Raw genomic sequence first — 26,447 nt, forward strand, 5'->3', positions numbered from 1 at the left:
TCCTCCACCACCACCACGCCGTCGTGCTACTGCTGGATGGAGTCTTCCTCAACCTCTCCCTCTCTCCTTGTTGGATCAAGGCATGGGAGACGTCACCGAGATGTACATGTGTTGAACGCGGAGGTGCCGTCCGTTCGGCACTAGGATCTCCGGTGATTTGGATCACGACGAGTACGACTCCTTCAACCCCGTTCTCTTGAACGCTTCCGCTTAGCGATCTACAAGGGTATGTAGATGCACTCTCCTTCCCCTCGTTGCTAGTCTCTCCATAGATAGATCTTGGTGACTCGTAGGAAAATTTTGAATTTCTGCTACGTTCCCCAACATGAACATGGGAGTTCGTCCCCATGGAGGCGGCGGCCGTGGAGATTGGATGTGAAGCAACCCCACTTGCCGGTGGTGGAGGCTTGCCATCCATGTGATCCTTTCTTCTCCCGGTATCCCCATTCCTTGCCTCCCATTACAAAAGCGAGCATGAATGAGAGCAGGGGCTGATTTTCATCAATTCATTACTCATATTTTTAGTTGCTTTTTTGAGATTATACAAGATGCTCCCGATCTGTTTTGTCAAATTACTTGGATCGTCTTATGGAATTGAAAGCCATCGTATTTTTCACCTCATGTTATTTCTTAATCCTTGTCCCACTAGGCATCCACTACATGTTTGGTAATGACGTGATGTTGAGGCGGCTAGAAGAAGCTCAGCAGCCAGATCAAGGGCTATCGAGATGGATCTGGGAGCCAAGCAGTAGTTCTTCTGTTAAATTTTGGTTATTATATTTTCTATTGTTACGATTGTGGGATGGTTGATTTTGACTCGGTGTAACATTTGCATTTGTTTCCCCAGCTTGTTGGCGTAGATGCGTGGCACTGCGGCAACTAATCAAGAGCAAGGGCAGTGCACATCAGAGCTACGCTGAATGTAGCGAGCCAACCATGAATTGGGTATGTTCACACGAGGGATGGGAGAGGAGAGGAACATTAACATTTTTCATGATTTGGATGAAAATTTCAGTTCGTAGTTTCTCCGTACGTGGCAACACACTAGCGGTACTCATGGGCTTAGGATGAAAGTAGCGCCAGCAGAATCAGTAGGTTGGATGGAAAGGCGGTTGTTGCCCTTGTCCCTTGGTGCTAGCCTACCGTGGCGGCCTCACTAACTTGCTCATTGCGAATACGAGTTTGTGGGGTCGCGAGTTGCTGCAGATTTGTTTTTATCACTTTTTACAATATTTATTGATGTATCCCTAACTCATCGAGTCATTTTTAGCTTTATTTCCCACATACGCCAGCCTAAATATCCCATGGTCAGAATATTTGCATGGTTAGTGGACATTGTCCCTCTCTTTCTAATGTTTAGTATTTTATATTGCCGATAGAAATAATTTTATCCGCTTGATTTAGGAAGTGCACATAGGTAGGTCAACATATTTTGTAGCTCTTTCAGATGTAAAAGCATATGTTGCATAAGAAATTATTATCTTCCAAGCATACTCACATTTCACTAACAAATAGGGGGAGGTTCAGATTTCAGAGCAATGATAAAAAGGTTTGTTCCTCACTCTTTTGTTGGAATTTTAGTTCCAAGTTAACATGATTTCTTATCCGCTTCATAAGTCATGCATTTGCTTAATTAGGTGATAAGTAGAGCAAAAAAAATTGATCATGTTATTGTGGGGTTTGTTTAAACTCCAACATAAGAAATTCTGGTTTAAGAAAAAAGACTTTTGGCTTCTTTAATTACAAATTGATTGCAACATCGTGTTAGTATGTGATTTCTCACATCTGGTTATAATATTTGTGAAGACGTGCATTGCACGTGCACTTGGAAGCGGGCCCGTGGCCCGCGTTGGACGGTGCCGACGCTGACCCGGGCCACCTCCTCCGCATATTCTTGGAGCTGTGGCTGGCCGATTTACATGAAATTAATTCCCTCAGTTCTGGTGGCAAATATAATACACATAATCCATATAGTTATGCACTAGCTAGTGTGTGTGTGAAATAGATGGATTATGGTCCCGTACCCAAAGATGGATATGTGTGTGTGTTAGAGAGAGAGAGGGGGAGAGAGAGTGAGGAAGAGGGAGGGAGAGTGTGTGTGTGAGGATTTGATGGTAAAAAAGGTCGCCAATGTCGTAATATTGAACTCTTAAAGTTAATGTGGCCCCGTTGCAACGCACGGGTGTTCTTCTAGTTTATTTTAGGTCCCACATGACAGTATAAGTGCATTTGTTTATTTATATCTCTTGAAAGGCGACGCGGCGTTTTGGCTCCTAGGTGCATATGTACCCATTGTCGAAATACACATTTCGAAAAGTTGAAAAATTCGTAACAAAATTTCCACGTGTATATCCGGACATTTTATGTGCGTTCACAGGGTTTCGGTGAAAAACGACGTTTTTATGGCTTGTGTAAAAAAGATAAAGAAATGCGTCGTGAATAGTTAGAATGAAGCATCTGAAATTGTCTCTTTTACACAAGCCACAAAAAAGTCGTTTTTCACTGAAACCTTGTGCACGCACATAAAATGTTCGGATATACACGCGGGATTTTTGTTCCGAATTTTTCAACTTTTCAAAATGTGTATTTCGACAATGGATGCATATGCACCTAGGAGCCAAAGGCAATTACCGCTTGAAATGTTGCTAGTCTCACATGTGGGTAAGGGTTCTTTTATTTTATTGGTGAAGGTTGTCAGTCTCAGAAGTGAACTCACCACCAACTCCAACCTTTATAAGTAGGAAAGATATGGACAAGGCCTATTAAACGGCAAAGATTAATTTAAGGAGAAAGCAAGAATTGGCAACATCCATCTATTAGGCTTATATATGTAACATGGCCGGATATCAATCTAACATGGAAACGAAGCTGACAATATGAAATCTAGATGCCTTTCAGTTTCAGTATAACATTACGATAATTACCTTTATCTTCTTTGAGGGAAGACAAAAGAATCAACCAGGTTCTCGGCTCCATGGTCATATACAATTTTAAGTACTCTGATGTCACTAGGATGGAGACAAGGATTATTTTTATATTGCAACTTTTCCAACAACAATTGTTGTTTTATATTTCCCCATTATCTTCAGAAAAGTACGGCCAACCATTATCCTTCTGCTCTTTGCTGTTTTTTGTAATTCTGATGTACACTTGACCATATTTTAATTCGCTTGTTTCGTCCAAACAACCAATAAGAACATGGCCTTTCCGAACATGAATCTTACATCTAGTTCTTATGTCAGTCAGCCTATTATCTTGATGGACCTTAAGAATCATCAACATGTAAGGCTCTAAACTTGGTTCATAACCTTGCAGTAACATTTTCGATGTCGTCTTTGTTTTAGCACTACCAATTTTCCCTAGAACAGAGAGACCAACTTATCTATTCGTCAGCATTTCAGCTAATTCATGCATGTCATCTTGCTGCATTAACTCAAATATCTCATCTTTTATTCCAAAAGTCGAAAGGAGAGATAGTTTTGCGATTCATATAGCATGGTTGGGCTTTGCTCCAACTTGTAGTGTTAAAAATTGTATTCTTAGATTCGAATTTCATCATGCTAGGCCGTAGAGAAAGATTACGAAAGGAATCAGGGTCGACAGAAATAACTCCTTTGTAGCCACCATACCTCGTTTGAAAAGTTGAATAGTGAGCCATTTCTTTGGCAAATCTCTCAGACATCTTCCCAATACCATCAGAAAATATGTATTTAGTGCCATCAGTGGTGACTTCAATATCTGGAATCTCTTCCATAACCCGTGGTAGGATTTCAATTATTTTTCTAGAGGTGCTGAACAGCTGGCCCGCTCTAGTCGCACACTAAAATATTGAACGAATTTCTTCAAAGTGGCCCATCCACTTTCTTATATCCTCGGCCTTCACGGAATCATTAGAATCAACCAACTAAACAGAACTTCCACGAAGTTGACTTGCTGAGAAGGCCAGGAATTCATACTTCTTTGGACCAAGGGAAAATCCTTCTTTCAGGATGGATAAAATGAGATAATACAAACCAGTTTTCTAGGGTCGAGAAAAGAACCTCATCCAGTTCTAGCATCTAGAAAAAATATCCAAGTTCCTAACAAATACCGAATAGGAAGATACTCAACTGCTAGCCTAAAACATCTTGAATGCTTTTCACACCACTTGTGACTTTACTGCGGACTTCTACCAGTTACATATGGCTGATGAGTTATGACCAAGCTTTTCTTTATGAATTTTAATATTATTTGCAATGAGTAGGTTCTTATAAGGTTTCAAATCTCTCGTAATGTTGTGTGCAACAAATAGATACTGACCAGGTTTCTTACTCTTGCACACCTTATTAACATGTTCTGCAAAAACGATGCCACACAAACACAAAAGGCTTGGTGAGTTTTGTTGGAGAGTGCCATCAACTAAAAGAGAACTCAATTGTAATCTTACATTGGGTGAATTTTGTTTTCCAAGTTACACTTACACCTGTTAATTTTGCGATGGCATTGGGCTTGTTTGGTCTAACTTACTCCAGTGCTTATGTTAGCCAGCCAATTCTGGCATAACTCAGTGATGGACCTGCTCTAGATCTAGCATTCGTGTATACAATCAATAGTTTACACGCCATTACTATGAACTAAAGCTCAAGATCGCACTGAGAGGTTACTAATTGATTCCATAAGGCATATTGGAGCACAAAATCATACTCAGAGAACAGAGCTGTAGACATGAAATGCCTGCAGATAAACATGTTGAATCTACAAACTACATAATCGCATAAAACATCAAGGTCTCTAATCTAATCTTACTATGTGATGCTGCCTGTCGATGCAGTTGATCCCATCATAGTGCTGCATCTCCACGTACTCTTCCCTGTCCAGCACCAACTTCTATGCCCGACAATGTAGCATGCTTAGATCGATGATTCAACAATAAAACATCGGTAATCCCAACAACATAAGAAGAGAGAAAAGGGCATCAACCTGGGGCTTGGCCTCGAGGTCGGCGGGCTTGTGAAGCTCTGATGAGCCGCCTCCAGCGGCCACCATGGCGTAGCCCGCCCTACTGTCCGACGAGTTGCTGCGCGGCGGCTTGGCCGGGCATCTCGGGTCGACGTTGTCGAAGTACCCGCACCGCGCGCCTGGCCTCCACCCGCACCGCCTCCTCGGGCGGCAAGTGCGGTTCGTTCCGTGCCGGCCACGTCGCTGCCATGCATGTTTATCTGTAATGGGAGTATCATATACTAGTATCATGCATATGATACTAGTGTATGATACTACATTCGTATTGCATGATATCATATATTGGTATCATATAGGACTACATTTATTGTCATGCATGATACAAAGTAGCACATCATTTAATATGATACGGTATCATGATATTATAATCAAGGCTCTCTTTCTTCATTTAATTCTTTGCCACCTCATCATAATTGCGTTGGCATGCATGATACTACCTATGATACTCCCATTACAACCAACCTTATATTCTCTCCTCTCCTTTTGGCTCGCTCGGTGGTCACCTGGGCGGAGAAGGCTGGTTTTGCGCTGGCGGCGGCGCCCTGTTTGGGCGGTAGGGCACAATTTTTTTCTTAACTGGGTAGAGCATAATTGGGCAAGCTACATGCCGTGAACGCGATAGTCGTTCTTTTTATGGCCAAAGAGGTAATCGTTGATCCTATAATCCGCTCTGTCCATTTGTTTCGAAGCTTGTCAAAATTCAAAATGAAAATGTCTTTCATAAGAGGGTTTGCAAAAAAATGATTTTTTTTTCAGGAAAAACTGAATTTATTTTTTGCAAGGGAAGAAAAACTTGGTGATAGAATGATTGCATGGATGTTCAACTCTGCACACAAATACATAAGATTTTTCATGGTAGATTAGAGTGGACCAACAATTTCCTCGGAAATCATGGGCAATGAAATCATAAGAAAGAAAAACCTAATGGATTGTGACATTATTAATGAAACAATCCACGTACGAAAAATTGCTAACTACAACCTTATAACATTTCTTTGAATTTTTTATGGAATTAGAGAGGTACTTTGGGATTTAAGACCTTGACGCCATCATCTTTGGCGCGAAAACCGTGAATCATAGATTTCAAAGCTGAAGTTGTCAGCGTAAATGTGAAACTGAGTAATTATTGGTATGCCTTTAATTGATTCTCTTTTGTATTACTGCCAGTCCATGGATAAATTTGTTATGTCTTTACATTCTTCATCCTCTCTAAAAAAGGGAGAGCCCTACCTAACCCGGATGTTGGTTTCCTTGGTAAACCCGCACATCACACTGTAAATTGCATGTGTTTGGCACTTATCAAAGTTCCATCACGCTTTGTCGTTTTGTTCGTTCGCTACATGGGCACATCGCTTTTCTTCTCTCGGCCTCTGGTTTCTAATTGCCCACATCTTCTCTTCCAGTCCACGACGAACTCCACCGCCCATCCTTCCACGCCGCCGGCGTCAAAGAGGGGGGCGTCGCTATACTGCGATGCCAAAAATGAGGGCCATGCAACCTTCACCGTGACTCCGTGAGAAGGCCCTATTTATCTCGGCGAGTATGAGATACTGTCATACCGAGTGTGGACACCTTTTCTAGGCTGTGATTTCATATTAGGGGCTTGATACAAAGTTTAGAATGCTAGGCACTGACAACAAGATTCTCTAAATTACAATATGGTATGTCTTATGAGAGTTCGAGAAGAACATATTGGTCATGCACAACTTAACCAAAACAAAGACTCAGCTATCGAATGGTGATTTATGTGTTATTAGAGCATCTACAGCCGAACATGGTAAAATTCGGCCCCTCAAACACTCGTGGGAGCGTTCGGGCGCATCCGCGAGCATTGACAGGTCAGTCCTCAAATGTCGTCGTCCACGTCCATGTATCTCATATCTGACCCCCATATCTATACTAAACCATGCAACATTGATTAAAAAAATGCGTGTATTATGAGCGGACATACAAATGCACAATCCGTTCACCAAAAGATCACAAACCGGATGTTTGAAAGATAGCCAAAGTTCACATAATGCACATAATACGGTAGACAAATTCAAACTACATCCAAGAACTTGAAATTGAGGTGAAGAAGATGGATCTTCACGACTTCCTCGCCGGCCCTTTCCCCTTTCGGTCAATGACACTGCTGTAGGCATCGGTGGCGGGTGGAGGATCGCCTGAGTCATCAGACGAGGCGTTGTGGTCGTCACTGTCGGAGGAGGAGAGGACGACCAGCCCTTTGAGCCGTCGGACGGCCCTGTCTTTCTGTCGTTTGAGCTTCGCCACTTGAGTTGCCTCCACCGCTACCTCCACTGCCTCGCGCTTTGACTGCTCAATGGAAGCTGGAGCTCCTTGGCGTTCTTTCGAAGGAGCCGCCGAGCATCCGTCTCCACCGTTGCAAGCGACCGGCGGTACACCCAAGCGAGGAACCACTCGTCCTCATATCGGTGGCGCACGGACTGCTCCGCCGCTTTTGTTTCCCTTGCCCGATCCCTCTCGTGGCGGGCGGCGCGCGCCTACGATTTCGGAGTGCCTGTCCGTGCGGGCGGTGCAGGCACTAGCACCCGCCGCTGCCTCGCGTGGTGCAGCAAACGACTCCTCGCAAAGCTGCACGTGTGCAGGGAGGTGCCTGCGCCGGTGTCCTCACTGCGCCGACGGGAGAGGCGAGGCGGCAGATCCGGAACTGCCCCCGTGTCCACCTTGGACCTCTCGAGGGCAATGTGGAGGGTCAACTCATCGTCGATGTCGGGGTCGGAGTCGGAGCGGCTGTCAGAGCTCGACATGGGCGCCGGAGTGGATCAAATCGGAGAAATCGAAGGAGGAGAAGAAGAGACGGAGCGAAATCGGAGTGAGGTAGGGTTTATGGATTGGAGATATTTGTGGGGACGGTGTGGGGTCGGGGTGGACCGGATTGACATGGCGGACGCGCCGGGTCGCGCCCGGGCTGATCTATATCCGCTCCATATTTAGGCTGGATATGAGGAGCGTCGGACAGCCCAGGCATTTGACGCCAATTTGAGACGCCCATCGGGGTCGAGTTTCGTGACCGGGCAGTCCGTCCGGATATTTGAGATGGATTTGAGGCGCCCGACTGTAGGTGCTCTAAACTAGTCTCTGTTCATGTTTAGATGAAGCTTCGAAGCAAATGGAATCGGAGAGAGTTACGTGTGGTGTTCGTCAGGAGTCACGATCACAGCATATAAGGACGGATTATACGCAAAAATCACTATTCTGACCTGTAAATGAAACAATATCACAAAATGAATCGTTGGCGAAATTTTTTCACCTGACTGACTTTTTGTGTAACGTCCGACAACTATGCGTCATATTGCACTGTGCAGCATCTGACCGATAGACGTTGCACGTTCACAGGTTAAATTTGTCGTTTTTGCCCGGATTATAGAAACACGGATTACCGCTTTCACCATCAGGAAACGACTATCGTGTTCACGGCATATCGCTTGCCCAATCGTGCCCTGCCGAGTTAAAAAAAATTGTGCCCTACCGAGTTACTACCGCCGCCGCCGCCGCCGCCGCCGAGCCCGGAATCGGAGACTCAGGTGACCACCGAGCGAGCCAATAGGAAAGGATAGAATACAAGCCGCCCAGGAGGCGACGCGGCCGGAGCGGAGCGAACCGCTTTGCCGGCAGAGGAGGCGGCGTGGGTCCTCCAGGCTGCGGGTATTTCGACAGCGTCGCCCCGATACGCCCGGCCAAGCCACCGCGCAGCGACCCGTCGGACGGTGGTGCGGGCTGTGCCGTGGTTGCAGCGGGTGGCGACTTGCCGGAGCTCCGCAAGCTCTGCGATCTCGAGGCCAAGCCCCAGGTTGACGCCCTTTTCTCTTTCCGGGAGTTCGAATTTCTGACGTCATACTGCTGAACCCATCGATGTAAGCGTGTTGCGTTGTCGTGCACAGAAGCTGGTGCTGGATGGAGGGGTTGCGAACGGGGAAGAGTACATGGAGATGCAGTACTACTATGGGATCAACTGCATCGACAATCAGCATCACACGGTAAGATTAGATTAGAGCCCTTGGTATTTTTTGTGTGATTATGTAGTTTGTAGATGCGACATGTTTGTCTGCAGGCATTTCGTATCTACTATTGTGTTCTCGGAGAATAATTTGTGCTCTAGGACGCCTTATGGAACCAATTAGTAACCTCTCACTGTGAGCTTGAGCTTTAGTTCATTGTAATGGCGCGTAACTATAGGTTGTAGATGTTAGTCCCAAACTATAAGCCTCAAGTGCTGTGTACTAGTACGTGTGTGTGCGCTCAACCGGCTGTGTGCAAGCATATGTGTGTGTCCAACCCGTGTACACCAGCGTCCGCTCTTCGTCTGATCCTCTGTAGCTAGCTACGCTGCAGCTTGGGCTAACATTAGACACCAATGATAGATCTAGAGCAGGTCCATTTTTGAGTTCTTCTATAATTGGCTGGCTAACACAAGCACTGGAGTAAGCTAGATCAAGTAAGCCCAATGCCATCGCAAAGAGGTGTAACTTGGAAAAAAAAAATCACCCTACTTAAGATTACAATTGAGTTCTGGTTTAGTTGATGGCTACATATTGTCATATCAGATGGTACTCTATGACAGAATGGAGTAGCAAATGGGCAGCAGTGTGCCAGCAATAGGTTAATCTTGGGAAGCCATCAGTGGAAGTAGAATATTTTCATCACGGAGACACTCTCCAACGGAACTCCCCAAACTATGTGTTTGTCTGTCATCCTTTTGGCAAAACACATTAGTGAGGTGTTCAATAATAAGAAACCTGGTAAGAATCTACTTGTTGCACACAACATAACAAGAAATTTGAAACCTTGTAAGAACCTACTCGTTGCACACAATGTTCAAATTCCCATAGAAAAGCTTGGTCGTCAGCCATATGTAGCTGGTAAAAGTCCACACTCCATTGAAGTTCTCGATCCAGCAGTTCATTGCGTTCTTTGAGCGCGCCGTGAAAAGCATTCAAGATGTTTTAGGCTTGCAACGGAGTATCTTCCTATCTGGTACTCCCTCCGTCCCATAATGTAGGACTGTTTTTTGACACTACACTAGTGTCAAAAAACGTCCTACATTACTAGGACACCCTGGCAGGGAGATCTTTCATAGTGCTTGAGTGATAGATGAAGCCAGTTGTTTCTAGTTCAGGACTGGATCGGTTTGTCTCTGTAGCTTGGGAGTACATGGGCATAAATTGGAGGTTCCACACCTCTAGCATCCTCTTCAAAACCTATCAACTAAAAGAAGCATCGATTCTAGAAATAATGGTGGAGTACCAATTCCAGGAAATCATTAGAGCTAAAATGCAAACTTGCATAATTCTGCGGGAACATGCAAACCGGAAGGAAGCATGGATGAAGCTCATGGAACATGCAAACTGGAAGGAAGATTAGCAATAAACTCGGCAAATTTCTTTCATCAATTTTAACCAGCGCATAAGCTCTGTGTCCCAGCAACCCATGATTTCATAAGTGGATTCCATAAAAGCTTACTTACTCTTGAGTTATCTTTACCTTAATAATTATGTATATTCAGAACTAAAATATTTTACTTGTTGATAGATTTATATGTGAAGCAAATTCTCTTCATTTATACTAGGTAGACCTTTCTTGCACATAATGGTTTGGCATCAACTTAAATTTGAACGGAAAATACTGTAACACGTTAAATTCCAAACTTTTCTGGTCTATATTGTTGATGCAAAATGCCTCATAAAATCTCAAGATCAGGATGAGTTTGGTTATGCATGCTGTTGTGAAGTTTCTATACTAAATATGAACTTTCACAATAGCACTAACAGGTCCTATAAAGTGCCATACCCATACCACCTTCAGCTTATAGTTCTCAATGAATTGACCGAATTTGAAGAGAAATTCCTTCCCAAGGTCAAAGCCAAAAAGTGCAGTTGGGAACTAACTTCAAATAACCAAAAGGCGTTATAACTTGGAACTATATATTACTATCAGCCAAAGTTGTAAAATTGGCGGGCTTTGCTTCTGTAATTAGAATATCAGCTAACGTCATCATCACATGTGTGTGGTATGTCATAGTAAATACCAATAATGAACTATGTACTAATTTGCATCCATCTCCATCATTAATTGATATGGAAGGCAATAAATAACGAAAACTACTAAGGATCATACAATGTAGGCGATTATTTAGTTATACATGTATGACAAACCCTAGCAACAATTTATTACTTCCCTGTAGCAAAGCTGCGGCTGTTACTAAGCTAACTAAATGTGATTAATTTTGCGCAGTTTGCAAAAAAGTAAGACATATTGGTAGCTTCATCTCAACACAAATTAAGCATAGTTAGACAAATGCGGCTTCATCTCAACACAAATTAAGCATATAGTTATACGAATGCGATATACTTATGGCTCCTAGGCTACTCCCATGGATTGCTGAAAATAAACACTGTATGAATGCATTGTCCATAGCCAAACCCAAGAGGATAATAACTGCACTGCTTGTGCATGTTCAATTGGTCTGCATTCGGCAAAGGAAGTTCCTCATTTTACTTTTTGCTAGGAACTCTTAACGGATCCTTGTATATCCCTCACCAGGTCAAGGAACTTGAGCCTAGAAATGCACATAGGGGGAGAGCCCAGAAATGGGCATAAGGGCCAAACTGGAACAAGGATTATCTTAATTGCATCAGTGTTGGTGATTTCAAGGTCTTTTCTTGTGGAGCTGCCTATTGTCTCTATTCCATTTGAAGACTAACTTTGTTGTCACGAAACGCCCAAAAGCCCAAGACAAAACAAATCATCAAGTGTTAGTGATTCGTGCTGTTAGGCTCATTTACATAGCTTTATATGCGACCTTTTTGGTATCAAATGGTAAGAGGTACTTGAGGAAATCCAATAAATGGGTTTTAATAAAATAATAAAAATATCATTGATATCAATGTCCAGTCAAACAGTACTGCTACGAAATGTGTGTAATGTGACATGGTAGTATGGGCCATCAAGCAACAAGTTACTTAATGTACAACACATTTATAACATCAATCTGAATTGGGAATTGTACCCCACGGAAACTCACTGTTTTATTTCATTCAGATGCAGAGGATACAGAAGTGGTACGTACACATAGAACCCAAGTATGTACTCAACCTTGTTCGATACATTCATCACACATAACTTAGTCGTTCTATGTGTTCAGCCTTTGGTCTGTGTTACGCGTTTTCCATGCGTGCATCTCACCGGAATCAATTAAGCAGTTGGCTTGTGCATGTATGTACGTATACGGCGGCAAGAATACATCCAGCTGCTTGCTTCTAACTTGCCAGTTTTGTCGAAGATCAATCAACCTTGTACATAGCATGCACTTGTGCGTCGATTCCCAACAACCACATGAGCTCGAAAGTCCACCGTCGGCACCTCTACCGGCCGAAAAAACAAGGCCGTCAAGAGCACTTCTCCTATAGTGATATCCAAACAATCACTAAGTGTAGCTTGGTAGGCACATACTGTACAACAATCACTTGATTTTACACATGGGACCGCATGGAGGAAGCATTGACACCAATATGCTTGGTGAGCCCATGCTTCACAAGGTCACACGCAATACTGATAGCACCTGCATACCTGACAAAAGATTTTGGTGTAGTGACCAAAACACCAAAATCCTCAAGCAACTACCATGGCCAAGTCATCTATATTGTCAAAAGAGCCATAGCTCACAACTCAACCTCTGCACTTGAGTGACAAGCCGCAACTTGATTCTTAATCTTCTAGGCAATCAGAACCAGCAAGAAAAACACAATAAGCAGAAATCGATTGTCAATGTAAAGGATCACTGCCCAAGTAGCTTACGAATATGCCTGAAGCTGTAACAAACTGGAGTGTCTAAAGAAACCGAAGGAGGCAGCTGTTAAACCCGAGTGGAAAACGAGACATGACTCCGGATGTGAACTATATATAGGAGATATCGGAACGAGTGAAAGCTAGATAGGCAAGACCCCCAACATGATGGCAATAGCTAATCTGATCATAAAGTGGCTCACCATCAGAAGCTCGAAGGTGGACATTGAGGTCCATTGGAGTCTTAGCAGCATGCTGATGGGGAAGAGAAGCACAAGCAAGATGATCCTGGATGTATGTACTTCTTGTAGGTTATTTGTGTGTTTGAGAGCGTGTTAAGCATATCTCAAAAAATAGTGGAGTTTGAGTGATTCAACTCAAACACCTATTTCCTACAAAAATCCTTAAAAAATCCACAATGTCATCTACACAAAAGATTGTGAAGACCTGGCAAAGCAGAAATTTTACCAGAACATTGAAATCTCCGTCATTGAAGACGTTGTAGAACATCAAAATCTCTGTCATTGTAGATGTTGTGGGACCCCTCGCTCTTTTCTCGAAAATCCCCGCGCACACATCTTGATGCCGAGCATGACCCCTACTCATGCCCATCGGGTCTGGAGCGATATCTAGGAGGTCGGCCTTGCTGAAGAAAGCGCCCTGCAATGTAGTGTTCAAGTTGTGAAGCCCGCATAACTACCTCTCTCTTGTAGCTCATGGTACATCCCCATGTTTCCCCCCCTGTCCTTCATTGCTCCCATCCTTCTTCAACACAACTCTAGTGACTCTCCTGATCTCTTCTTGACTCGATTTTGTGAAGAGCACATAGCTTGACCAATGAGCCATTTTAGAGTGCGGGAGTGTGGAAGGAATAGCGCTAGGAGATGTCCCGGGATTAATCGAAGATTGCAACAATCAATGAGTATCATTATTGCGAGGGAGGTACACTTGAGTAGCACCTGGTTGTGGTCTCTCTGGTGGAGGTGTGTGGCCGTTTAATGTTGTCCTTTGCTGGAGATGAACAAGACAACATGAGTTTGGAGGGGATTCCGGGGGTTTGGGAGAAGTGCATCCAGCACACATTGTCATCATTGGACCTTTAAACTAATCTTGCCAACCAAGCTTTACAACACGAACACCGAGCAACACAGCCCGTTCTTCCGCATGGACGGCACATACCTGCCACTCATGGTATAATATGCATTGCTATATCTCCATTGAGTAAAATGCATCTACTGTACTCAAACTTGTCTCAAGGCCGCACTTTGGTCAATGTACACTGGAAACCTCAATTTACAGTCATCAAAGACACTCAAAGGGCCCACCTATGGTCACCGCCACTCATATCATACGTATTTTGTTGACATACAAACCGTTGACCATTTGACTGCCCATGTAGGTATCTAGTATGACCTAGGCCCTCAGTTGTAGGTTTTCTTTTGCAATATAACCACTTAAATAAGGACCTACCCCATGACACTTCTTTTGAAGGAAAAAAATTAGCAACAACTTGATGGTCCTCGAGCTGGTCTACTCCATCGTCTTGCTTCCTGGTGATCCTCGCTCACGGCTATGTGTTGCCACATACCATGTCGGTGGCCGCAACCCTACTTGGAACACCACGCTTTATTGTGTTGTCCCCACTTTGTGACGAGATCCCTTCACATCTTGCTTCGTCTTGAGTGTGTCCTCTGTCACCGCGACATCGGCGAGCTGACCTAGGCTACGTGCTACACTAGTAGTGCCGCCCTATTCACCGACATCCGCAACCTTTGCCTTGAAGGTACAATCTTAGCGTTTCTCTCTAGCTTTGTAGATCCGCCATAATTCTATATCGTTTGCGAATAGGGATTGGAGCTAGATTCTAGAGTTAGTGATATGGGTTAGACGTCCCAAGTATAGTTCTTCTAAAGATCCAACAAATTGTTGGCTTTGATTGATGTTTAGCAGGAAGCAGCGGGAGATAACATGGTGGCGATCCAAAGGTCAAGGATTAATTGAAAGAAAACAACTAATACAAGGCCCCTGAATGTGCACTTGTTCCTTTCTTGCCCCTATATATATGCTGGTGAAAACTAAAAGTATCTTTCACGTTGGATCCCCTGAATGTGCACTTGTTCCTTTCTTGTCCCTATATGCTGGCAAAAACTAAGAGTATCTCTCACCGTGGATCCCCCAAAGGGGGCTCAATGCATTTTTGCTACAGTTAGTCACCATAACTCCATTGCTCATCTGATGACGGCGACAATCTCATTTTAGCAATCTTGCCCCTGAGTGTGCACTTGTTCCTTTCTTGTCAAATCTCCCATAAGACTTTGCCCCCACGTGAAATGTGGCAATGCCACCCAAGTTGGCTAGCAACTTGTTGCACCTCACTCTTCAACGACCCGGGCTGGTTGGGCGATAGTTCCATTGTCATGGACTGCCACTGTTGCCAACACCTTCGCTGCTTGGAAGTAGTGCGCCCACATGTTCATGAGGTGTTGGATAGTGGTGGTGACTGGTTAGTGGTCTGGTCACCAAAGATAGTTCATGTTTCATTAGACCGGGAGGGGAGTAATGAAGTGAGTCTACTTGCGATGGTGTGGGCTGGTGTATCCGTATCCGTTAGCCAAGTATGCATCAACCTTTGTTGTGGCGGGTACACGACGACCAACAGAGATTGCGCGTACGCAACAATCCAAGCCTCTTCCATAAATCTCAACGACGACACCAACGACACTATCAAGTGTAATTTTGAGAGCTTCGAGAATTACTCCACCAAATTTGTCTACAACATGCAGTTCAAGGGATTGATCAAAACAAATTTCAAGTCCATCTTCTGGGAAACATGGGCGCCTGGAAAGCTCAATATCTTCGCCTAGCTTCTGCACCAAACTCACCTTTGGTGCAATGATCATCTTCAACAGCGTGGCTGGACAAACAACTATTACTGCCAGCTATGCCCGCAAAACCTCAAGACCGCATGACACCTTTTCTGGCGTTGCCATGTCTCCAGGCTTGTTTGGTCCATGGTGGTGCAAATAAGTTGCTGCTCCCCACTCGGCTAGTTTGCATGGCAAATGATGCACTGCTCAACGGACATTGTCACGGCAATCACTGCTTACTGCCAAAAATAAATCAAAGAAATCGACAACTATGACATTCAGTAGAAATGTGGAATAGAGTTTGGCACCTCACACCAATCAAGGCAATGTATTACCCTCACAACCAACTTCTCATCTTCTGCCTTGCCCTGGTCTCTTTCATGCAATGTCTGCCACATAACCATCGGCGCCCAACTTAAACCATAGGTTGATTGAAGAACATCAGAAACAACAACATGCTCACCCTTTCCCCAATGCATCTGAAAGTGAATTAGGTCATCATCATGGAGCCAAGTGGCTACCAGACAATATTGGTAGTTATCACTTGAGTCCTTCCTATTTGCAGCCTTCCGTAACATCTTTACAACAGTTCTTACCTTGCCCGAAGGATCAAAGCAGGGGCACTGATCACTTCTATTGAATGTTGCTTTTGCAAATATTTAACTCCTCACAACTTTATCGGCTCTCTCTTCTAACTCACCAAGCATTTTCTTCGAAAACATGCATTTGAGATCCAAGACAAAATCACCACATCCCCCATCTCCTTTGGTGCGCAAGGTATGTCACCATCACTATTTGCTCTCCACAGTTGGAGAGGGCAAGGTTTGCTAACATCAATAGGGGAATCCATCTTACTCTTCAAAGGGCACTACGATTCTCACCCTTTGAATGTAAACGCTTGCCGAAAATATAGTCCTTTCCTCTATTCTCATACTGCACGCTCTCCACATCTCCTCCAAGGATCTAACCTTTAGAAGCTCCAGGTAGAAAATGAGGCACAGCACTAGGACTTGAGAGGGAGGCAAAGTGTGCCTCTTGATCTGACGCTAGTGGGACAAGGTTCTCTTGTCAGATATGGGCACCTGAGTTGCCACCCAAAGAGCTAATACAAGGGAGCAACCCGCATGGCAGCGCGAGTCGCCTCCGCTTCTGTGGCCCTTAGAGACGTGAAGTCGAGGAATATGTCGTGGAAGGAGATTGACCTTCTGACAATGTTGCAGGTGATGGTGAAGCACGGGCGCACTCCAACCATAGCTATTGGACAACACCGTCATCACAGAGCCCACAGCTCTGTTGGACTCAACCTACAGCAGGGCAGTAGCGCGTATGTCGCATCGGGGCCGTGGCACCACAAGCTCAAATGGTTGAACACTTCCCGAAAGATTGGTTTCGTGTAAAATCTAGTGCTCTGACCCAGGTAAACTTCGCATCCTCTGTGCATGCATGAAACCGGTCATCTGAGAACCTTGAATAAATTGCAGGCCTAGAAATTGTAGTGCATATGCTTGGTGCATACATGAGCTAAAACAAACATGAAATTGACATTATGAAGCCGACAATATGAATTCTAGATGGTCGCCTTTCAGTTTCAATATAACATATAACATTACCTTTCTCCTCGCTGAGGGAACACAACACAATCAACCAGGTTCTTAGCATACAATCCATTGTGATATAAAGCTTCAAGTACTCCATTGTCACCAGGATGGACAAGGATTTCTTTCATATTGCAACTTCTCCAACAACAATTCATGCTTTCTCTTTCCCATTATCTTTAGAAAAACACGGTTGACCATTATCCTTATGCTCTTTGCTATTTTTTTAAATTCTTATGTAGACTTGACCATATTTTAATTCGCCTATTTCTTCTAAACAACCAATAAGTACACGGCCTTCCGGAACATGAATATTACATCTAGTTCTTATGTTAGTTAGATATTATCTTGATGGGCCTTATGAATCATCAACAGGTAAGGCTCTAAACTTGGTTCATAACCTCGCAATAACATTTTGGATGTTGTCTTCATTTCGGCACTAACAATTTTCCCCATAATAGAGAGAGCAGCTTGTCTGGTCGTCAACATTTCAGCTAATTCATGCATGGCATCTTGTTGCATCAACAGAAATATCTCATCTCTTATTCCCAAAGTAGAAAGGAGAAATTTAATTTCACGATTCATATAGCATGGCTGGGCTTTGCTCCAACATGTAATGTTAAACATTGTGCTCTTAGATTTGAATTTCTTCATGCTAGGCCGTAGAGAAGTATTACGAAAGGAATCAAGATCGACGACAACAATTCCTTTGTAGCTACCACTACCATGCCTTATTTGAAAAGTTGAAGTAGGTTTAGTACGGTCTAATCCAATTCGGTGAGCAATTTCTTTGGCAAATCTCTTAGTATCTTCCCATTACCATCAGAAAATATGTATTTAGTGCTATCAGTTGTGACTTCAATATCTGGAATCTCTTCCACATCAAGTGGTAGGATTTCAACTGTTTGTCTGGAGGAGCTGAACAGCTGGCCCATTCTAGCGAATTTCTTCAAAGTGGCCCATCCACTTTCTTATATCCTCGGCCTTCAGGGAATCATTAGAAGCAAACATCCAAACAGAACATCCACGAAGTTGACCTGCTGAGAAGGCCAGGAATTCATAGTCTTTGGACCAATGGAAAGTCCTTCTTTTAGGATAATTAAAATGCGATAATGCAGGCTAGTTTTCAAGGGTTGGGAAAAGAACCCTCGTCCTGTTCTAGCAGAGACAACATCTGGAAAAATCTTAGTTCAGTCTTCCTCAACAAAAGTAACTCCAGTCAAGTCAGAAACACATTTACTATGAGGATTAACCACGTAATTTGAAACTTCTTCCTCAGGTCCGAAGCAGAATATTTTGGATGAAGTAATGTGAATTATGTAACACATCATTAATTTTCCTTCAACTTCGGTCATACTGGACATCAAAGTATTGTGGTTCCTTTTCCTACTATGAGCTTCCTGCTGGATGAAGTGCAAAGATTCATAGCATGTAAACTAAGTTGCTCATTTTCTCAAAAATCCTCCTTCAAATATGAAGTGGTATTTCTTAAAGAGCTGTAAACAGATCAGCATTAACATGTTTGGCAACTATCTTGCCCATGTGAACAAGAGAATTGAGACGAAAATAACCTCAAAAGGCACCGAGCAGCCACTCAGGCAGTCAACAAGGGGAACCAACAATGAGCCAATAGATTCCATTAATGATATGACCAATTCCCCCAATTTTCCCGACAAAGGTAAGTTGTCGACAATAAATGACACTGTTGCACCTTCATCAAGTATGAGAGTGAGAGTTGAACACTTCTCGAAAGATTGGTTTGGTGTAAAATCTAGTGCTCTGACCTAGGTAAACTTCACATCCTCCGTTCATGCATGAAACCGGTCATCTGAGAACCTTGAATAAACTGCAGGCCTAGAAATTGTAGTGCATATTCTTGGTGCATACCTGAGCTAAAACAAACATTAAACATTATGAAGCTGACAATATGAACTTTAGATGGTCGCCTTTCAGTATCAATATAACATATAACTTACCATTCTCCTCCTTGAGGGAAGACAACACAATCAACCAGGTTCTTAGCATACAATCCATTGTGATATACAGCTTCAAGTACTCCGATGTCATCAGGATGGAGACAAGGATTTCTTTCATATTGCAAATTCTCCAACAACAATTCCTGTTTTCTCTTTCCCATTATCTTTAGAAAAATATGGCTCACCATTATCCTTATGCCTTTCTGTTTTTTTAATTCAGATGTAAACTTGACCATATTTTAAATCGCCTGTTTCGTCCAAACTACCAATATTTACACGGCCATTCTGGACATGAATATTACATTTAGTTCTTATGTCGGTCAGACATTATCTTGACGAGACTTAAGAATCATCAACAGGTAAGGCTGTAAGCTTGGTTCATAACCTTCCAGTAACATTTTGGATGCTGTCTTCCTTTCGTCACTACCAATTTTCCCCATAACAGAGAGAGCAACTTCTTTGTTCGTCAGCATTTCAGCTAATTTTTTAATATCATCTTGTTGCATCAACTCAAATATCTCATCTCTTATTCCCACAGTCGAAAGGAGAAAGATAATTTCATGATTCATATAGCATGCCTGGGCTTTGCTCCAAATTGTAATGTTAAACATCATGCTCTTTGATTCAAATTCCTTCATGCTAGGCCGCAGAAAAATATTACGCAAGGAATCATGGTCGACAACAACAACTCCTTTGTAGCTACCACTACCATGCCTTACTTGTAAAGCTGGAGGAGGGTTAGTATGGTCTAATCCAATTCGGTGAGCAATTTCTTTGGCAAATCTCTCAAGATCTTCCCAATACCATCAGAAAATATGTATTTTGTGCCATCAGTTGTGACTTAAATATCTGGAATCTCTTCGACATCTCGTGGTAGGATTTCAATTGTTTGTCTGGAGGAGTTGAACAGCTGGTCCATTCTAGCGAATTTCTTCAAAGTGGCCCATCCACTTTCTTATATCCTCGGCCTTCAGGAATCATTAGAAGCAAACATCCAAACAGAACTTCAAAAAGTTGACCTATTGAGAAGGCCAGGTATTCATACTTCTTTTGACTAATGTAAAGTCCTTCTTTCAGGATAGATAAAATGCGATAATACAACCGGTTTTCAATGGTTGGGAAAAGAACCCTCATCCAGTTCTAGCACTGATAACATCTAGTTCTAGCAGAGATAACATCTGGAAAAAGCTTAGTCAAGTCTTCATCAACAAAAGTACGTAACTTCTTCCTCAGGTCTCAAGAAGTATATTTTGGACGGAGTAATGTGAATTATGTAACACATCATTAATTTTCCTTCAACTTTGGTCCTACTGGACATCAAATTATTGTGGCTCCTTTTCTTACTATGAGCCTGCTGGATGAAGTGCAAAGATTCGTAGCATGTAAACTCTAAGTTGCTCATTTTCTAAAAAATTCTCCTTGAAATATGTAGTGGTATTTTTTGATGAGCTTTAAACAGACCAGCATTAACATCTTTGGCAACTATCTTCCCCATGGGAACAAGAGAATTGAGACGGACATAACCTCAAAAGGCACTGAGCAGCCACTCGGGCTGTTAACAATGCGAACCAACGGTGAGCCAATAGATACCATTAATGGTACGACCAATTCCTGACAAAGGTAAACTGTCAACAATAAATGACACTGTTGCACCTTCATCAAGTATGAGGGTGAGAGTTGAACACTTCCCGAGAGATTGGTTTGGTGTAAAATCTAGTGCTCTGACCCAGGTAAACTTCGCATCCTCCGTGCATGCATGAGACCAGTCATCTGAGAACCTTGAATAAACTACAGGCCCAGAAATTGTAGTGCATATTCTTGGTGCATACATGAGCTGAAACAAACATTAAATTGACATTATGAAGCTGACAATATGACCTCTAGATGGCCGCCTTCTAGTTTCAATATAACATATAGCATTACCTTTCTTTTTGAGGGAAGACAACACGATCAACCAGGTTCTTAGCATAAAATCCATTGTGATGTCCAGCTTCAAGTACTCCGATGCCACGAGGATGGAGATAAGGATTTTTTGATATTGCAACTTTTCCAACAACAATTGTTGTTTTCTCTTTCCCATTATCTTTAGAAAAATACGGCTGACCATTATCCTTATGCTCTGCCATATTTTGTAATTCTGATGTAGACTTACCATATTCTAATTCGCCTATTTCGTCCAAACTACAAATATTTACATGGCCTTTTGGGACATGAATATTACATCTAGTTCTTGTGTCAATCAGACATTATCTTGATGAGCCTTAAGAATCATCAACAGGTAAGGCTCTAAACTTGGTTCATAACCTTGCGGTAACATTTTGGATGTTGTCTTCATTTTGTCACTACCAGTTTTCCCCATAACAGAGAGAGCAGCTTCTTTGTTCGTCAGCGTTTCAGCTAATTCATGCATGTCATCTTGTTTCATCAACTAAAATATCTCATTTCTTATTTCCAAAGTCGAAAGGAGAGAGATAATGTCACGATTCATATAGCATGGCTGGGCTTTACTCCAACTTCTAATGTTAACATTGTGCTTTTAGATTCGAATTTCTTCATGCTAGGCCGCGGAGAAATATTATGAAAGGAATCATGGTCGACATCAACAACTCCTTTGTCGGTACCACTACCATACCTTATTTGAAAAGCTGGAGGAGAGTTAGAATGTCTAATCCAATTCGGTGAGCAATTTCTTTGGCAAATCTCTCAGTATCTTCCCAATACCATCAGAAAATATGTATTTAGTGCCATCAGTTGTGACTTCAATATCTGGAATCTCTTCCACATCATGTGGTAGGATTTCAACAGTTTGTCCGGAGGAGCTGAACAACTGGCCCATTCTAGCGAATTTCTTCAAAGTGGCCAATCCACTTTCTTATATCCTCCACCTTCAGGGAATCGTTAGAAGCAAACATCCAGCAAACATCAGAACTTCCACAAAGTTGAACTGCTGAGAAGGCCATGAATTCATACTTCTTTGGACCAATGGAAAGTCCTTTCAGGAAAGATAAAATGAGATAATACAACCAGTTTTCAAGCGTTGGGAAAAAACCCTCATCCAGTTCTAGCAGAGATAACATCTGGAAAAAGCTTAGTCCAGTCTTCGTCAACAAAAGCAACTCTAGCAAAGTCAGAAGTATACTTTCTAGGAGGCTTAACCACATAATTTGAAACTTCTTCCTCAGGTCCCAAGTACTATATTTCGGATGGAGTAATGTGAATTCTGTAACACATCATGAATTTTCCTTCAACATCGATCCTACTGGACATCAAAGTATTGTGGCGCCTTTTCTTGCTATGAGCCTCCTGCTGGATGAAGTGCAAAGATTTAGAGCATGTAAACTCTAACTTGCTCAATTTCTCAAAAATACTCCTTGGAATGTGAACAGGTATTTCTTAGAGCTATAAACAGATCAACATTAACATGTTTGGCAACTATCTTCCCCATGTGAACAAGAGAATTGAGACGAAAATAACTTCAAAAGGACTGAGTAGGCACTCGGCAGTCAACAAGGGGAACCAACGATGGGCCAACAGATTCCATTAATGATACGACCAATTCCCCCAATTCTCCTGACAAAGGTAAGATGTTGAAAATAAGTGACAAATGTGTTTACGCTCTAAATTTACCATAACAAAAAATACTCTAGTATTACTTAATTTTGAGAACAAATGCAAATTCAGTCTACTCACATTTCACGAATATAGTAGCTAACCATACCACCGAGTTATATCAAGGTATGCACACAATGCATATCAAACTTAGTATCGGCCTCACCACACTTGCATGATTCTCATATGTGAGATGTAAATGCATCTAACATTTGGGGCTTTCTACCTCGCCATATGATCGTAACGTCTAACTAATATTATGTTAAAATAGAAGTATCAGAGCAACACGGTGAGCAGCTCACCTACAGCAAGATGCCGCTAGGCCCAACAAAGCTGCACTTGTAGCAGTTCTGGATGTGCTCAAAGAACACCTCAAGCTTGTACCTCTGGGAATCATGATTCAGGTACAGGTCTATGGGCCGCTTCCCCGGGTTGACTTCTACGCGGACGCTATCCCAAGAATTAGCCGCCTCAAATTTGTGCTCGGCAACGCGGTTTCCTAGCCCAATGCACCTGAAAGTAAATTAGGTCGTCATGATGGAGACAAGTGGCGAATGGATAATATAGGTAGTTATCACTTGAGTCCATCCTATTTGCAGCCTTCCATACTGTATTTATGTTAGTTCTTACCCTGCCTGAATGATCAAAGCAAGGGCACTGATCACTTCTACTAAATGTTGCTTTTGCAAATATTTCACTCCTCACAACTTTGTCAGCCCTCTCTTATGCATTTCCTCCAAAAACATGCATTTGAGATACAAGACAAAACCACCACAACCCCCCATTTCCATTGGTGGTCAAGGTATTTCATCATCACTATTTGCTCTCCACAGTTGCAGAGGGCAAGGTTTGCTATCATCAGTAGGGGAGTCCATCTTCCTCCTCAAAGGGACAATACTATTCTCACCCTTTGAATGAAAGTTCTTGCCTAAAATATAGTCCTTTTCTCTATTTTCATACTGCACGCTCTCCACCTCTTCTCCATGGATCTAATCTTAATGAAGCTCCTGGTAGTATATGGGGCATGACTCTAGGGTTTGCAAGGGAGGCAAAGTGTGTCTCCTGATCTGACCCTAGTGCAAAAAGGTTCTCCTGTCAGATATGGGCATGTGAGGTGCCACCTCTAGTTGTAATACAAGGGGCAACTGCACGGCGACACGGGTCGCCTCCACTTTTGTGGCCATGTGCGAGGTGCAAGCAGTTGTGCGACATCCGGCGCTGCGTGTTGCGGTGAGGCCAGCAGTGGCATAACATCCGTCGGGACTCACGTGGTGATGCTCCCGGCGTCTGTACGATAGTAATTTTGCAACATCCGACTAAACTGGTAGTAACTTTGCAGATAGCGCAATGAGTATTGATCACAATATTGCTATCGCCCTCCATTCCTCCCCTGATAATTTGTGTGACTTCCACTTGATCTCTCCTCGACCCGCTTGTGTGTAAAACACACAAATCCGACTATCATGTAGTTTTATAGAGGATGGAAACGTGGAAGAATCACCACGACAAGAGGCGCTAGGCTTGCACGATGGTGGATTTGGGATAGGAGAATTATTGGGATTGGGGAAGTTCATTAACATTGATCCCAACCCCAATCTCTAGTAATGTGGCTCCTTTTCCTGCTATGAGCCTCCTACTGGATGAAATGCAAAGGATCATAGCATGTAAACTCTAACTTGCTCATTTTCTCAGAAATCCTCGTTGGAATATGAAGTGGTATTTCTTCAAGAGCTTTAAACATATCGGCATTAACATGTTTGGCGACTATCTCCCCTTGGAGAAAGAGAGTTGAGATGAAAAACAACTTCGAAAGGCACCGAGCAGCCACTCGGGCAGTCAACAAGGGGAACCAACGATCGACCACCTTAATGATATGGCCAATTCCCTCAATTCTCCAGACAAAGGTACGTTGTTGACTATAAATGACACCAGTGCACCTTCATCAAGTATGAGGGTGGGAGCTGAACACTTACTGAAAAAGTGGTTAGGTGTAAAATCTAGTGCTCTGACCCAGGTAAACTTCGCATCCTCCGTGCCTGCATGAAAGCGGTCATCTGAGAACCTTGAATAAACTGTAGGCCCAGAAATTGTAGTGCATAGATGAGCTAAAACAAATATTAAATTGACATTACTCAAAGATGCTATATATTTTTACCACCTTCGAAATTATAGAATGAATTGTAAGAGGCATCTGACCAACTAATAGTCTAAGAAGCATTACAATCAGTAATTTAGAGAAGTATCATTGATGTGCATTCATCATATAATCTTCAAATATGTATCACTCTAATTAGAAACCACCAACTGAACATATGTGTAGGAGTGTAAATAAAAATAGCAGAGCTATCCATCTTACTTTATGGGCTCTAGCGCATAATTGCAAATCAGACCACTATGATAGTTCACTCTAGTTTCCTGACTTGGGAATTTTCCAAATTTTTAGCTCACACAAGTTTTGAGGGAGGAAGTACATCTAGAGCTTCCTGTTTCAAAGTTCAACCAAGATGTTCCCACATTTGACATACTGGATACCACTAGATCCATATAACATCTTGTTATAACATTTTGCAGATATATAAATTGTTAACAAACTGCTAGCACTGGTGCACATCATCTATTTTTGCAATAGATTCCACTCCCCCCCTCCCCCCTCCAAAAAAATGTCCATAACAAAAAATACTCTAGTTTTACTAAAGTTTGAGAACAAACAAATGCAAATTCAGTTACCACTCTACTCACATTTCACGAATACAGTAGCGAACCATACCACCGAGTTAAATCGAGGTATGCACACAATGCATATCAACCTATTGTTTGCCTCACCTCACTGTCATGAATCTCATATGTGAGATGTAAATGCATCTAACATTTAGGGCTTTCTACTTTGCCATGTGATCGTAATGTCTAACTAATATTATGTAAAAAGGAAAGAAATGGAAGTACCAGAGCAACACGGTGAGCAGCTCACCTGCAGCAAGATGCCGCTAGGCCGAACAAAGTTGCACTAGTAGCAGTTCCGGATGTCGTCAAAGAACACGTCAAGCTTGTACCTCTGGGAATCATAATTCAGGTATAGGTCTATGCGTCGCTTCCCCCGGATGACTTCTACTCGACGCTATCCCAAGAATTAGCCGCCTCAAATTTGCGCTCGGCGACACGGTTGCCTAGCCCAATGCATCTGAAAGTGAATTAGGTCATCATCTTGGAGACAAATGGTGACTGGACAATATAGGTAGTTATCACTTGAGTCCTTCCTATATTTGCAGCCTTCCCTACTGTCTTTACATCAGTTCTTACCCTGCCCGAATTATCAAAGCAAGGGCATTTATCACTTCTACTAAATGTTGCTTTTGCAAATATTTCACTCCTCACAACTTTGTCAGCCCTCTCTTATGCATTTTCTCCGAAAACATGCATTTGAGATCCAAGACAGAACCACCAAAGCCCCCCATTTCCTTTGGTGGGCAAGGTATGCCATCATCACTATTTGCACTTCATAGTTGCAGAGGGCAAGGTTTGCTAACATTAATAGGGGAGTCCATGTTCCTCCTCAAAGGGACACTACGATTCTCCCTTTGAATGAAAATTCTTGCCGA

At 42.8% G+C, this 26,447-nt stretch overlaps 4 pseudogenes; all 4 read right to left on the reverse strand.

Moving 5' to 3' along the window:
* Positions 1-4,683: 4,683 nt before the first annotated feature.
* On the reverse strand, positions 4,684-5,188 carry LOC119350541 (annotated as a pseudogene).
* A 12,089-nt stretch (positions 5,189-17,277) lies between these two features.
* LOC119307720 lies at positions 17,278-19,146 on the reverse strand (annotated as a pseudogene).
* Positions 19,075-21,097, reverse strand: LOC119350542 (annotated as a pseudogene).
* LOC119350544 lies at positions 21,031-26,303 on the reverse strand (annotated as a pseudogene).
* Between the last annotated feature and the right edge of the window lie 144 nt (positions 26,304-26,447).

Source organism: Triticum dicoccoides, chromosome 1B (genome assembly GCF_002162155.2).
Source record: "Triticum dicoccoides isolate Atlit2015 ecotype Zavitan chromosome 1B, WEW_v2.0, whole genome shotgun sequence".
Classification (NCBI taxonomy): domain Eukaryota; kingdom Viridiplantae; phylum Streptophyta; class Magnoliopsida; order Poales; family Poaceae; genus Triticum; species Triticum dicoccoides.